The 13233-nt window shown below is 46.2% G+C and overlaps 1 pseudogene; it reads right to left on the minus strand.

The window, feature by feature from the left end:
* Positions 1 to 430: 430 nt before the first annotated feature.
* Positions 431 to 3533, minus strand: LOC119354792 (annotated as a pseudogene).
* Between the last annotated feature and the right edge of the window lie 9700 nt (positions 3534 to 13233).

Genomic DNA, 13233 nt, shown 5'->3' on the forward strand with positions numbered 1-13233 from the left:
TGGAGTTACTTCTGTTGGCTGCAATTTAATTGAGCATTACATATCGGTAATTGCCTTTGACTCCTAGGTGCATATGCACCCATTGTCGAAATGCACATTTCGAGAAGTTGAAAAATTCGGAACAAAAATCCCGCGTGTATATCCGGACATTTTATGTGCGTGCACAAGGTTTCAGTGAAAGACAATGTTTTTTGTGGCTTGTGTCAAAAAGACAATTTCTGATGCTTCATTCTAACTATTCACGAGGCATTTCTTTATCTTTTTTACACAAGCCACAAAAAACGTCGTTTTTCACCGAAACCTTGTAAACGCACATAAAATGTCCGGATATACACGAGGGATTTTTGTTCCGAATTTTTCAATTTTCCGAAATGTGTATTTCGACAATGGGTGCATATGCACCTAGGAGCCAAAACGCCGCTCTCATTACATATTCACATTAGGTGTCCCATGATTCTTTCTATCTTTCGGGTTGGCCAAACTGATGGACTCAACAGAATGGTTGATTGATTCTAGGACTTGAATACAACGAATCTCCTATGACTGATCTGTTATGGCGGGGGCAGGAGCAGGAGCAGGAGCGGGCCTGAAGAGCCTCCGGAACACCCACTGGAGAGGTCTCAGCAGCTGCGATCTCTTCTTGCGCCAGAACCAAATTGCGGCGCTGTACTGCTCGTTCCGAATCTTCCTCGTCGCCGCCTTCCAGCCGAATTTCTCCATCTCCTTCCTGGCGGCCTTCCCCATTGTCTCTCTCAACTCTTCACAGGAGAGCAGGAGTTCAACCTTCCCAACACAGTCATCCACATCACCCGGTGTGTACAGAAAGCTGGTCTTTCCTTCCTGATCCTCAGGTATAATGTCAGGTATGCCTCCAGCTCGAGCAGCGACCACCGGGACTCCGGATGACATTGCCTCCAACACAACAAAACCCAGCGTCTCGGACTCAGAAGGCATCACAAACACATCCCCACTGGCATAGGCCTGTGACAGTTCTTCCCCTTGCAATGTCCCTGTGAACACTGCAGGCATTCCTGAAAACATCTCTTCAAGTTCAGGCCTGCAGTGGAAGGCACATGTTAAGAATGGCAACAGTGTGTACTCTTCTTACAAGAGGATTTCAGTCTCTCATTACATAAAAGAAGAAGCAAATTTCATGACAATATGCGAGAGTCTCTTTGGAGAATAAATCAGCAATGAGCAAATTTCAACAGTTAAATCAACTCCATTGTTGCCTTTTCTACTGAAGGAAGAAGTTAACTAGTTTCTATGATATAACGATGCACACCTGAATGGGCCATCTCCAATGAATGCAATTCTTGATCCTGGAAGTCGGTCCATGACTCTGGAAAAAGTACAACCCAATGTCAACACAAGATATGCCTTAGCTAGATAAAAAGATCAAAACTAAATTATGTCAACAAAACTTTATGGTAACAATAAGGGGACACGAGCAGTAGGTAAGGTTTCTATCACACACGCCATTCAGTTTGCACTGCAGCATTAAAAATCAGAAACGTCATGAGCTCACCGCTTATGAAAATCCAAGCTTTTCTCAACTCCTAAGCGTCCAACATAGATTATCAGTGGCTTGTCTGGTTCACCATTCCTGTCATAATAGAAGAAGCATACAAGCAACACAGTTAGTCACATGAAAGATATATCTGATCAAATCGATTCATTATGCAGTTTTCTCGACACACTGGATCAGGCAAGAACCCATTAGCATCATTGAAACTGCATCACAAATGGACCAGCTGAGCAAAGTAGATTACTTACGTTAACCTTGACCTCATTTCCTGATTACGGAAACGAGGATGGAAGCTTTCTGAATCCACACCCTTGTTCCAAAGGCGTATCTTATTGGCTGGAAACATGCACCATGAGAGGAAGATGTTGGAACCTGGAAAGAAGTAATAACATGGAAGCAGTATGTATGTTTGTGCAAACCTGCTGTAACACGGGCAGCTTGAAGGTCCCTGCCAATAGCGACTGATGGTACCAGTGTGAGATCCGCAGCTCGGTGCAAGAATTCTATAGCATGCGAAGATTGTATCAGCTGGCTACTCTGGCAAGAGAGGTTATACATTTGTGCAGTACATAAGTGAAAACTTACTTATAACTAGCCACATGGGCTTGACAAGCCAGCTGAATGTATACCTTGGAATATAACTGCCATAGATAAACAAGGATCAGCTCGCCTCTAAAGCTGGGTAAATAAACCCACAAATCCTAGGATTATACTCCCTCCGTAAAGAAATATAAGAGCGTTTAGATCACTACCTATATTTCTTTACAGAGGGAGTAGATATCATTCAGAATGCAGATAACACCGTGGATGGTGTTTTCCTGCTAGGAGCTGACGATTAATTAAATGGTCTAGTTGTGTTGGCCAAGGTAAGACAAGATATTTTTTCAGTTTCGTTCAAGTTGTAGTTCTGTTGCTCGCATAAAACTTTTTTTTTCTCCTTCTGTTTTCGAAACGGGCGTGCATGAGTTGTAAATTTGTGAAAGAGGAAGGCAAGTCAACTCACATTGGAACATGGGTGTGGTAGGACATCACTAGAGGGACGCATAGCAACTTTGCGATGATTAGGGCGCCGAATACCTGTGAATTTAATTCACTTGGTCAAGGTAAAATATGAAATCTCCAATGCTGAATAATACTCTTATTGTCGAAATACAGAAAGGAGATTGGTTAGTAGCATACCATGATTCCAGGGGAAGAGGCGTGGATAATGTCGGGCTTGAACCTAGCGACCTCTCCAATGATTCTGGGGCTGAGGGCGAGCGAGAGCGGGACCTTCTGATACCAGGGGCAAGGGAAGCTCCAGGACCCGATGAGCTTGGCGCCGTGGAACTCGTCGGGCACGCCCTCGTGGGTGGTGATGACGATGACCTCGTCGCCCATCTCGCGGAGGTACTTGATGAAGTTCTGGAAGCGGTTCTTGTAGCCGGAGACGTAGGCGAAGGGGGAGGGCTCGACGAAGAGCGCGATGCGGCGGGGCCGCGAGTCGGCCTCCGAAGCGGGCGGGGGCTCCTCCTGGTGCTCCAGCTCGTCGTCCCGCAGCAAGACCGGCGACGAGGGGGGGGGAGGAAGAGGCGCTGGCGCTGGTGCTGCATGACGACGACGACGAGAGTGGGAGGAGGCGGCGGCGATGCAGGTGAAGGGACCACCCAGCCCGGGGGCGTGACGACGGGGCGATTAGAGGGAGAGGAGACGGCTTGGACACGGCGAGGATGGGCGCCGCCCTCGCCATCCTTGCCTCGTCCTTGCGGCAATTTAATCCCCTTCCGGTATTCCTTTGCTTTGGTTGAATCAAATCGATTGAGGCTACTCGCTCACTCGCGCGAGGCGAACAAAGAAGAGCAGGAGCTGGAGAAGGGAGTGGACGGAAGTCAGTGGTTCCCACTTGGCGTTTGACGCACAGGCATATTCGAACGCACCACACGAGGCGAGCATATTCGAATGCAAAATGGAATTGATCAAGGCATCATCAAGCCATGACTGAGGTGAGCGACCGCATCTCTACACACGCGCGCGCTCCAGCTCTCTTTTGGTTTCGGTTTGAGAGATCGAAAAGGCCAAATCTCGGGGAACATTTCGGTCCCATGTTCCACGAGATATCTCATTATCCTATTCCAGGCAATCAGCTCCCAAGTTCTAGCCACTCACCAAACCAGCAACTAGTTCTCCCCTGCGTCTTCTTTTTTTTGTGCGAAAACGAGACATTTTTTTTTCTGAGGGATAGACATTTATTTATTTTTTTGACAACACCGCGAAGCTTTATTAATTCGTCACAATGTTTACAGGGACAGATGATAGATTTTCGGAATGTCCTAACCAAACATGACGGCCACCACCGAGAAAAAGAGCATGCTTCGCTAAGTTGTGAGCCTCATAATTAGAGCTCCTAAACTCATGACTAAAATTGCAAAAATCGAAACCCAAAGAGTGTTCTATTATTTCATGTATGTTGACGTATAATGTGTTGTTTAGTCTCTTCCATCAGATCGGTCTTTTAGTTGCATTGGCTAAAGCATGCACTTCTACATGGTATCAGAGCCAAGAGGTCATGAGTTCAAGACCCGGCTGACGCAATTAAATTGCAGCCCACTTTCGGTCCACGTTTAGGTCTGAGAAAGCCACACGTGATGATGCGGGCAAGGCACCATTGATCGATAATTCTACTAAAGCTGAGCCATTTGATGAGTCAAGGCATGAAAAAGTTGCGGAAAATAATGCCAAGCATGCGACCAGATTATGCCGAGGAAACGATGGTCGTGTGCGACAGTTTTGTGGACCAAAAATTGCTCATGTATTTGAAAAGGAATGAATGCATGTTGATTCTCATCATACAGTGCTTGTATCAATACCTAGCAGAATGTACAACAAAAGGTCTAGATCGGATGCTAAACAGGAACCAAAGCCAGAAGATATAATTCCAACGTTTCGTACGCCTCCGAAGATAATAAGGATCGGCAGTTTTTTTGTTTAAACTACAGGCATGCAATTGATAGGATCTGCCAAGGGATAAGTCTCCGTCTTGTGACACCCGGGTAATCATGCTACAGTAATTCCACGCTAATGATGCCACGTCACCTCGGTTACTGTTATTAATTTCGCGATGGTTCAAAAATGGTTCGAATTCAAATTTAAAATCAAGTCAAACGATTAAAGTTTTCAAAAGTCAAAACTAAAATGTTATTAATGTGACAAATAAATCATGGATATTATTGGTGGAGTAACAACAGTCATTATAAAATATTGAAATACCCTTAAGTGATTAAAACAACATCAAAACAATTAGTTATACTCCTAATATATTTTACCAAATACTAAACTATTTTTATTCTGAGGTAAAACTTCTTAGAACAGTGGATTAATTTCACATACTATTTTTGGAGCTGTTTTCATATTTTACTAAACCAAAAATATAGTGCAACTAAAATAAAAGAGAAATGGATAAAAGGTAAAGCCAAAAAAAAAGAAAAATAACAAAAGAAGGAAAAGAAACCCCCTCGGGGCTCCGGCCCAGCAGGCCACCGGCCCAACTGGGCCACGACCTGCCAGGCCGGCCCAGCTCCCCCTTGGCCCAGCCGGCCACCCCACTTAATCCCCTCGGTCCACTGACCGAAACCCTAACCCCCACTGCTCCCTCGATCCCCCCACTCGCCTCTCCCTCTCCCCCTCCTCCCGATCCCATCTGGATCGAGGAGGGGCTCAACCTCGATGCGCCGACGGCGACCACGCACCGCCCCGCCGCTGCACAACCACCTCGACGCCGGAGCCTCGCCAGCCTACTTCCTCGTCCCTGACCTGGACGCGTCAACCCCGACCCCGTCGCCGCCGCCCGGAGCTTCTCCGCCGGACCTCCCTCACCGGACTGCCGCCGCCTCGCCATCTCTTCCTCGCCGGACCTCCCCTAACTCCGTCGAGCACACTGCCCCGTTCCCTACTCCCCCTTGTGAGCCCCGACCTCTCCTCTCTCCCCCTCGCTCGCTCACGCGCCGTCTGCGCTCCGGCACGCCGGCGCCTCGCCGGCGCCCGCACGCGCTCACCGTGCCCCGCGCGCCCTCTGCGCCGAGCCCCCCGCGCCCGAGTCATCCTCGCCGTGCGCGGCCTCCCTGCTGCAGCCCTGCCGCGCGCTCATGCGCGCCCGCCCACACGGGGCCGTGCTCGCCGCCGCTCGCTCACCGGCCGGCCCGTGCTGGCCTCGCCCACGCCGGCCTGGCGACCTGCCAGGTCCGCCGCCCACGCCCGCATGCCCCTGGGCGTGCGCCCGTTACCCGTCGCCCGCGCCCTGAATGGCCTCTGTGCCACTGAACGGGGGGCCCACGCCCCCCAGAACGTTTTAAAAAAAATGAAAAAGAAAAGGAATTAAATATATATATATATAAATAGTTAATTAATTAATTAACTAAATTAATTAAGTTAATTAATCCTTCTTAATTAATCTAATTAACCTGTTAGTCTAACTAAACAGTAATTAGTTTAACTAAATCCTAATTAACCTAACAGAGCATGACAGGTGGGTCCCATTGGACCCACGCGTCAGTTTGACCCAGTCAACCCCTGTTGACTGCTGATGTCAGCATGACGTCATGCTGACGTCACAAATCCATTTTCCGAATTAATTAAATAATTAAATAAATTCCAGAAATTAATAAAATCTTTAGAAAATCATATCTTTTAATCCGTAACTCGGATTAAAATATTTTCAACATGAAATTTGCTCAGAACGACGAGATGATTCCGGATACGCAGCCCGTTCGTCCACCACACACCCCTAACATATCAAACACGCAACTTTCCCCCTTCGGTTCATCTGTCCGAAAACACGAAACACCGGGAATACTTTCCCGGATGCTTTCCCCCTTCATCGGTATCACCTACTACCGCGTTAGAACACGTCTAGCTCTGCTTGTTGTCCTGTTATGCACTTGCTTGCTATGTATTTACTGTTTCTTCCCCCCTCTTCTCTCCGGTAGACCCCGTGACGATGCTGATGCCCCTGTGGTCGACTACATCACCGACGACCCCTCTCTCTTGCCAGAGCAACCAGGCAAGCCCCCCCTTTGATCACCAGATATCGCCTACTCTTCTCTATACTGCTTGCATTAGAGTAGTGTAGCATGTTACTGCTTTCCGTTAATCCTATTCTGATGCATAGCCTGTCATTGCTGCTACAGTCATTGATACCTTACCCGCAATCCTAAATGCTTAGTATAGGATGCTAGTGTTCCATCAGTGACCCTACACTCTTGTCCGTCTGCCATGCTATACTACTGGGCTGTGATCACTTCGGGAGGTGATCACGGGCATATACTATATACTTTACACTGTTACATTACCTGTGATACTGCTCGGAGTTAGGGGCTGAAAGGACAGGTGGCTCCATCCCGGTAGAGGTGGGCCTGGGTTCCCGACGGTCCCCGACGGTTACTTTGTGGCGGAGCGACAGGGCAGGTTGAGACCACCTAGGAGACAGGTGGGCCTGGCCTTGTTCGGCATTCGCGGATACTTAACACGCTTAACGAGATCTTGGTATTTGATCTGAGTCGGCTACGAGCCTATACGCACTAACCATCTACGCGGGAGTAGTTATGGGTATCCCGACGTCGTGGTATCAGCCGAAGCACTTCAGACGTCAGCGACGGAGCGGCGCGCGCCGGATTGGAACGTAAGCCTGCTCTTGTATTAAGGGGGCTAGTTCTGCTTCCGGCCGCCCACGCAACGTGCAGGTGTGCTATGGGCGATGGGCCCAGACCCCTGTGCGCTTAGGTTTAGACCGGCGTGCTGGCCTCTCTGTTTTGCCTAGGTGGGGCTGCGACGTGTTGATCTTCCGAGGCCGGGCATGACCCAGGAAAGTGTGTCCGGCCAAATGGGATCGAGCGTGTTGGGTTATGTGGTGCACCCCTGCAGGGAAGTTAATCTATTCGAATAGCCGTGATCTTCGGTAACAGGATGACTTGGAGTTGTACCTTGACCTTATGACAACTAGAACCGGATACATAATAAAACACACCCTTCCAAGTTCCACAGACAACCCGGTGATTGCTTTTCCGCAGGGCGACGAGGAGAGGATCGCCGGGTAGGATTATGCTATGCGATGCGACTGGAGATGCGCTTGGAGATGCTACCTGGATATGCTACTTGGAGACGCTACTTGGAGGACTTCAATCTAGTCTCTTCTACATGCTGCAAGACGGAGGCTGCCAGAAGCGTAGTCTTCGACAGGATTAGCTATCCCCCTCTTATTCTGGCATTCTGCAGTTCAGTCCACTGATATGGCCTCTTTACACATATACCCATGCATATGTAGTGTAGCTCCTTGCTTGCGAGTACTTTGGATGAGTACTCACGGTTGCTTTCTCCCCCCTTTTTCCCCTTTCCTTTCTTCCTGGTTGTCGCAACCAGATGCTGGAGCCCTGGAGCCAGACGCCACCGTCGACGATGATTCCTACTACACTGGAGGTGCCTACTACTACGTGATGCCCGCTGACGACGACCTGGAGTAGTTAGGAGGATCCCAGGCAGGAGGCCTGCGCCTCTTTCGATCTGTATCCCAGTTTGTGCTAGCCTTCTTAAGGCAAACTTGTTTAACTTATGTCTGTATTCAGATATTGTGGCTTCCGCTGACTCGTCTATGATCGAGCACTTGTATTCGAGCCCTCGAGGCCCCTGGCTTGTATTATGATGCTTGTATGACTTATTTTTATTTGTAGAGTTGTGTTGTGATATCTTCCCGTGAGTCCCTGATCTTGATCGTACACATTTGCGTGCATGATTAGTGTATGATTGAATCGGGGGCGTCACAAGTTGGTATCAGAGCCGACTGCCTGTAGGAATCCCCCTTTCCAACTCCTTGGCCGAAGTCGAGTCTAGTCGTTGAAAAACTTTTACTAAAATGGCTGTGAGGCCCATGGGCCCACGTCGCCATCGGGAGGTATTAGGATCTTTTATTCCTCGACCTTTACTCTGGGATTCTGAACCCTCTTCTATTCGGGTTAAACGATTTTTACTAAAAACTAACTTTAGGTTCTCGAAAATACTTTCTCCCGGAGAGCCCCTTCAGTCCAGATGGTCACCGGCTGCACCAGAAGATTTCGGAGATACTCTTTGATATTCTCTCGAGACTTTGTGCCCATCACTTTTGCTATTCCCGACCACCGATAAATCCTTATGGATAACTACTTACACTTGCCATTCTTACGATCATTCCCCATTGTTCTTGTTATTACAAGATACCCGAAGTTTTCTCTATTGTTCCGAGAATACTTCGTGCCTACTGCCTAGCAGTTCTTTGCCACATGAATACCCCTTCAAATAAATCCCCGCACTTGTCAAGTATCCGCTCATCCCCAGTTGTTCATGAGTTTCACAAAAGTCTTCAAAATACTATTCGATCTTCCGAAAATCCTCTGGAGCCTTTGGCTCTTGAAATTCTTGTTTGCTCGCATTATGGGTAATCCCATAAGTCTCGTAGTCTTAATGACATTCCTTGTCATTATCATTTTGAGTCTGTTGACTCAATATGTTTGCGAATGCACGCAATCATCATTGATCCTTATAAATTACTTCTCCGGCTAAGCTGCCATTCTTTTAACTGGGATTGGTTCTCGACCAATCCAATTGTCGTTGATTGTACCCTAAGGCTATTCAACTTATCCATCCCTAATCAGAGCATTGATTCTGTTCCCTTAATTTGGAAATCATAATTCCTTTGCATTTAAGCTCTGGATTAGTCAGTTGTTTCTATAATCCAATGCCCTTGCATTGTTACTTCCTCTGATTGTGTGCCGATGCTCACATCAGCTCTGTTATTGACCGGCAGATCCTTTAATGGATTTTATCCGACATTGTCCTTCATATTCAATAACCTTGTGAGCCTTCCCTTGGATACATAATGCCTTTGGTAAATTGTATCATCTACTTTCTCAACCTTGCTCTACTTTCGAGCTTGTGATATTTACTATTGAAGCTTGTGGTATATGTTTCCACGATACCCTGACGGGTTGAACGCATGCCTTCCTTAATATGTGTGAACTCGAAAGTTTTCACGAGTCATACTCATCTGGTATTACACCAGGTAACACTTTCAACACTAATGCCTTTATCAAAGCGAGAAGTGAATGGAAGGTTATACATTGAAGAAGTGGGAGTCGACCTTGAACCTTGCGTTCATGCCCAGGGACACGATGTATAACTTATCATGGAAGCTGCTCGTAAAAATAATTATTCCTTTGGTATAAGTTCATCTTATATCTGGGATCTGGCCTTTTGCAATCGTGGTTCCGACCATGTTCTCCTTTAAATAACATTTCTCGTGCAAGTTTAAGCACTTGTCTTCTACGGGGTAATACCCCAGTCCAACCTCTACTTTGATTTGCCGTCGAGTATTACCCCCTGGTATCTCAAGATTATCACGGAACTGCATAACTTCTTATGAGTTCTTCATCAAGTGCTACATTCTCATTGATTCCAATTTTTCATGGGCTCTAAGTTATTAAACACTCAAAGACACCGATAACTGAACCGAGTCCACACTACGGTTCAACAACTCTTAGTAATCTTCTTTAAGTACGAGTTTGAACTCAATCACGTCATTCCGAGCCTACTCGACTATATCATTATCGTGCCAAATTTTAACTGTGCTACCTGGTCCTTCTTTCCGGAGCACAATTTTGATGATGGGCTAAACTTACGTCGATCTTCCTTGTCTTATCGTCTCACCTCAAACAACAAACTTGATTTCAAGTTTGTGACGTACCCATGGTTCCAATAACCTTTCGCTTCATCATTCGTTTGACTTGATGTCATCGCCGACCGATTACATCTCCATGAAACCTCTCGACAGAAATTGTCATGATCATCGTCAACATTTCGAGCTCCTTAAGGATATCAATTGAATTCCTGATGAGAAATACCATCCTTGCCCTCGATGATTTGTGTTATCATCGACCACTCGATTGCCTTCCGTTCAACACAAACTTGTTCGCGTTTTGTGTAAACCTTGAGATCACTGCTACCCAGCAGTTGATCTTCCTTACCTCAGAAGTATTACATCACTTTATGTCAAGAATGTTGTGAGAATTTCACCACCTCTTAAGAATTCTTGGTATCGTGATACTTCTCACCATCACCATTCTTTCTTGGTCCTCGTGTTGATTCCAACCGGGGTACCAACAAGTGAACGGTGTTGTTTGGATTCTGCACTTCTAGCAACCCTATTGCTTTGAAGTTAATGGTCGGTCGTTCGTTCTTAAACTATTGATTATTGAATCACCATTCAAACATTGGTCGTGCAACCCAACCCATATTTTGGGCGCACCTTTCAACCAATGTTTAATTGTGTATGTTTTCCGTGAGCATACTTCCTTATATCATTTGATCTGACAAATGTTATCTCCTTGTTCACTTAATTGTGGAAATCCATCTTTTGGAAATCTCGATGAATTGCCGTTGAGTTCACCAGACACCTCTTTGTCCTCTCCTTGGATTAATGATGAACTCTTGTTAACGGAAATCACTTCATAGTTCATTTCCCGAGAACCTTACATTGTCATCTCGTCAATTGTGTTGCACCTTTTCTTCTCAGGCTTACTAAGTCGGAGGTATCCTGGCACTAATCAGATCTGAATCTAGGTCAGATATGATGGTTGGAACATATTTCCAAGAGTTACAACAATGGTCCTTATGTGACCCGGTAAGGTGATGTCATGCCTAGCACACCTGGCTGGAGGCCCAATTGTTATAGTTTCCCTTTTCAGCCAGGCTATCCTTTCTTCCATGAGGAAATTGTAAGACTTATTCTATAAGTTCTTCCTGATGGACCCTTTTTGTTTCCAAAGTCTGAACTTGCTTGAAGACCATGTAATGCTATCTCGAAGCATGTTTGTGGTACTCCGATTGTCAACAAGGACATTTGAAGCCAATGCTAAATGTTTCCTGCTAAATTATCCAAACACCGCTCTATGGGTAATGTCATGAAGTTTCTCTCCCCGTTTCTAAAGGGTTTTCTACATTATATCCTGTCATGGATATCTTACTCTGCTTGTCCTTGGGAAGGATATACCCTTGAAATATGTGTTTAAACACATTTTCCTTTCCATTGTTCTGCTTAAACCTGACAATCACTTTTCCTTTCCATTGGGATTGTTTAAACCTTCTTGTGATCTATATGATGTAAGCAGTAGTTTTCTCCTACTTAGGTAAACACCTCGGTGTACAATTCTGTCAGTAAGACCTTGTTTCTATTGTTGATGACAATCCGGTAACCACCGATGGACGAGAACTTTGCCTATTGGTCCGCCTCGTTCAACGAGCAGGAAGATGGTTCTCTTCGTCCCTCGCCCTTGGTACCGACATTGTTGCCGACATAACTGTCAGGCTATCCTCTAACATGCCTTGCTTACATGATTGTGCAAGACGTCACTACCTTTCCTACTTTTAACCCACATGGTGGGCCCATAACCCACAGTTTCACAGGATCGAAACCTGACTCTCCTGCACACCCCAGTTTCCAAAGTTATTCCTCCCGCGTGGACTCGTAAGTAATTCATGAGCCACCTTTCCGATGAGATCATCAATTCTGGCATCGGACACAATAATTATCCCGTTGCATTGAAACCACTTTCACCTTCTGACTAGGCATTGAACGATTGCCTGGCTACTTGAAACTTCTTATTGTACCTCCCAACCTTACTCTCGATGTCTTTTAAATGTTCAAACTCGAGAGGTACCCATATGCTCATACATGGGTTAATCCCAGATTATAACACTTTACCTATTCGTAAATGCGATGGAGTTCCCGAAGAAAAGAGCCGACTTCACCATGAGGACCTGAAACAGAGAAATGAAGACATCAATGAAAGGGATCAACCTCTTCGAAAGGGCAGCCAAGACCGAGAAGACTCGTTAGGTTTTTCGCTACCAGCACCTTTCCCCCATTACTCCACCACTTAAATCTCGGGACGAGATTTCTTGTAGTGGAGGAGAATTGTGACGCCCGGGTAATCATGCTACAGTAATTCCACGCTAATGATGCCACGTCACCTCGGTTACTGTTATTAATTTCACGATGGTTCAAAAACGGTTCGAATTCAAATTTAAAATCAAGTCAAACGATTAAAGTTTTCAAAATTCAAAACTAAAATGTTATTAATGTGACAAATAAATCATGGATATTATTGGTGGAGTAACAACAGTCATTATAAAATATTGAAATACCCTTAAGTGATTAAAACAACATCAAAACAATTAGTTATACTCCTAATATATTTTACCAAATACTAAACTATTTTTATTCTGAGGTAAAACTTCTTAGAACAGTGGATTAATTTGACACACTATTTTTGGAGCTGTTTTCATATTTTACTAAACCAAAAATATAGTGCAACTAAAATAAAAGAGAAATGGATAAAAGGTAAAGCAAAAAAAAAGAAAAATAACAAAAGAAGGAAAAGAAACCCCCTCGGGGCTCCGGCCCAGCAGGCCACCGGCCCAACTGGGCCACGACCTGCCAGGCCGGCCCAGCTCCCCCTTGGCCCAGCCGGCCACCCCACTTAATCCCCTCGGTCCACTGACCGAAACCCTAACCCCCACTGCTCCCCCGATCCCCCCACTCGCCTCTCCCTCTCCCCCTCCTCCCGATCCCATCTGGATCGAGGAGGGGCTCAACCTCGATGCGCCGACGGCGACCACGCACCGCCCCGCCGCTGCACAACCACCTC

The sequence above is a fragment of the Triticum dicoccoides genome, chromosome 2A (genome assembly GCF_002162155.2).
Source record: "Triticum dicoccoides isolate Atlit2015 ecotype Zavitan chromosome 2A, WEW_v2.0, whole genome shotgun sequence".
Lineage (NCBI taxonomy): Eukaryota > Viridiplantae > Streptophyta > Magnoliopsida > Poales > Poaceae > Triticum > Triticum dicoccoides.